Below are 3056 nucleotides of genomic sequence, written 5' to 3'. Positions count from 1 at the left end.
ACCTTTTTTATATGAATAAACTATATAAGAACATAACGGTTCCATGGCTAAAATCTTAATAACAAGTTAAGAACCTTTCAAGGCTTAAAATCCAAAAAGTTATCATCCGAAGACTTCTAAAATTTTGGATGTTCTTATAAAAAAAAACGTGTAAGATTAAGAGTAAATAATCATCAAAGTATACCGAAAAAGAAAAATTGCAATAAATTGCAATCGTTTTTTCTCGCAAAGACAGTATATGTAAGATTATCGTTGAACGAGGAAGAATAAAGATGCATCAAAACAAATCATCAACTTTCATTTTTCTGGCAATTTTAACGATCGTTGATTTGTCTTTTTTAGAGGTTACAAATAAATGCATAGTAAGTACAAATACGGTCCAAAAAGACCGGACAAGGCCATTTTCTAGAAAAGCAGTATGGTGTCCGCTAGCATTTTTCTTCTACTGGTGTTTTTTATAAAAGGGACTTATATAACAAGATTTTGCTGAGAGAGGAGAGAGGCATACGGGGCCGTCCACATAGTACGTACGCACTAAAATGCCGAAAATTGAGTAACTTCTCACCCCATGTACGCAAGCGTACGCAAATGGATGTACCCCCTGGTAAGTACGTACTTTTTCATTCACCGCCCCTCCCCTCGTTTGAATAAATTTTCGAATTCAAATCATTTGGTTCGGACCTTTATTTCATACATGAAACTCAATGTTTATTAAGAAACTTTTCCTTGATGGGTATAAGAAGCGTAAAAGTCGACAGAAAAACAAGCGAAAAAAGGCTATGAAAAATTTCTCTTCGTACGTACATTTTCCTTTGACCCCTCCCCTCCCCCAGTACGCAAGCATATGCTTTTGAGAAGACCCCCTCCCCCCTTTAGTGCGTACGTACCATGTGAGCGGCCCCTACATCGCTGTGAGTTTGATTATGTTTAATCTGAATTATTTTTCTAGAAAGGAATACCAGAAAATATCCATGGAGCTAAGCCACAAATATCGATCGAAGGTAAAAAAGGCTCTTTGAGAAAAATTTTTGTACATGGGGGTGGATTTCCAAAAAATGTTATATAATCCACCCCCATATTCAAATTTTTTCTTGGAATGCCAAATAAATATTTTCTGAAAAGACGAAGGAGAGAGAAAAATCTTAAACCATTCCCATGCAAGCAAAGTGAAGGCTTCTTAGAATTTTCTGCATTTCAGATGGTGGATTGGGGTTAGCACTTTCTTTTTGTTTTGGCGTTTTTCGAATTCTGCTGGCAGATATTACTTCCAATATTATGGGCCATCTGAATTTCTAGTGAGACGGGGACAACTCTTTACAAGTTTGTTGATAAGAACGTCTAAGATTTTAATCCTTCGGATGTTCTTAACTTTTTGAATTTAGGCCTAAAAATGTTCTTAAATTATTCCCTATTTTCTGTGTATTTTCGTTCTTAATATTTTCGTCGTCGAAGCCTTATGTTCTTTATAGCTTGTTCTTCTATATTGGGCTCTTCCAGAAAATGTCCGTACATGGGGGTGGAGGATATAGTGTCCGGGGGGTAGCGAAAAATCATAAAAATTTGCCTTGTCCGGGGGGTAAACTTGCTCTGTCCGGGGGGTAATTTGGGTTATCCGGGAGGTTTTCATCACTGAAAATTGTTATATCCTCCACCCCCCATATTCCAATTTTTTCTGGGAAAACCCATTAAAATAATTGTACATACTTAGCTGGTCTATTAAAGAAATTTTTCTGTCTTAGAAATGAAAGCCAGATCTGGTGGATTTATTACAAGCATTGCACGGCAGTCTACCGAATGGGAAATCTCTTTCACCGTCAATTTTCATAGCTTTGAATCTGGCTGGAATGATATTTTCATTATAACAAACCATGGTGGCAACCAATCTTATGGTATCCGTTCCCCATTAGTCACCACAGAAAATTCTATGCTTCAAATCTCATCTGCTGTCAACTCGAATCATGACCATAAATATCTGAAATACGGGCTGGTCATCAACAAGCCGTACAACATCAAGATTAGCCAATACTATATTGCAAATGGTCAATATAAATACCGAATTGAATTAGATGGCGAAGAAGTACATAACACACTCAACAATGATGCCAGACAATTTTATGATATGAAGTTCTATCTTTTGCGAACGAATGGTGCAGATTGTGACGTCTCTGATTTCAAATTTGTAAATTTCTTATGAAAACTCTAAACCTTTAACTAGAGATTATTGCTAAATAGCATACTTTATTGTTAAATAAGCATACAATTTATCTGGTAACCACATGGTGAAACTTTCATCCGACCATAGTATAAGAAAGCCGCGGCTGGAATGATAACATCTGAATTTCTCTTGTTCTATCTCTGTCGTATTTGATGACTATTTGTTGATCAAGAAATCAGTAATGTAGCATCTTTAATGGTAAATTTTATTGGTTTGTCGTTAATACTTACTTCTCAGTGCGTTTTAGACATTAATGATATGCCCTTGATAATACACTTGTATTATAAAATCATTGTAAAGGAAAAATCAACACTAAGAAATTTAAACAAGCACAAAATGGCTGGGCTGAAAGAACTCAAAAATTAATGAGGTGCCTCAAAATGCCTTCATAATATTTCAGTGAAATCTTTTTAGAAATCAATGAAAAAGTACGTCAAGATAATACTGTGAAAATTTCAAGCCAGCACCTTCAAAATTTATCATTTAAACTGACAGGAAAGTTGTCATCTTGAATATAGTTCTTATAATTTCAATTTTGGCGAAAAACTATTGTTTCCACAAATACCCCTAAAATATGTCCAAAATTAGATCAAGTGTTCTATTGGGTACAGACTCGAAGATATCTAGCAACAAAAATCTTTTTGTGGAGGAAAATAAGAGAAAAATTTCAAAAACTATCTACCAATAATAAACTGAGCATCTTGATGTTCTTATAAAGCTCGGAGACAGAGATGAAACAGCAATTAACTGAAAAGACAATGCTGTACATATTCCAGCCGCGGCTTTCTTATACTATGATCCGACACGCTAAAGCTCTGAAGATCAGGCAAATTTTCAACAT

At 35.3% G+C, this 3056-nt stretch overlaps 1 long non-coding RNA gene across 1 annotated transcript; it reads left to right on the top strand.

The window, feature by feature from the left end:
- Positions 1 to 292: 292 nt before the first annotated feature.
- Positions 293 to 2791, top strand: LOC136814178 (uncharacterized). The gene is made up of 3 exons (XR_010847602.1): positions 293 to 362; positions 950 to 1001; positions 1740 to 2791. It is a non-coding gene; the product is annotated as an uncharacterized lncRNA (long non-coding RNA).
- The last annotated feature ends 265 nt before the right edge of the window (positions 2792 to 3056 follow it).

This window comes from Clytia hemisphaerica, unplaced genomic scaffold (genome assembly GCF_902728285.1).
Source record: "Clytia hemisphaerica strain Z4C2 unplaced genomic scaffold, Clytia hemisphaerica genome assembly, whole genome shotgun sequence".
Classification (NCBI taxonomy): Eukaryota; Metazoa; Cnidaria; class Hydrozoa; order Leptothecata; family Clytiidae; genus Clytia; species Clytia hemisphaerica.
Note: the sequence above shows the minus strand (reverse complement) of the source record. Positions and strands in the feature narration are given on the sequence as shown.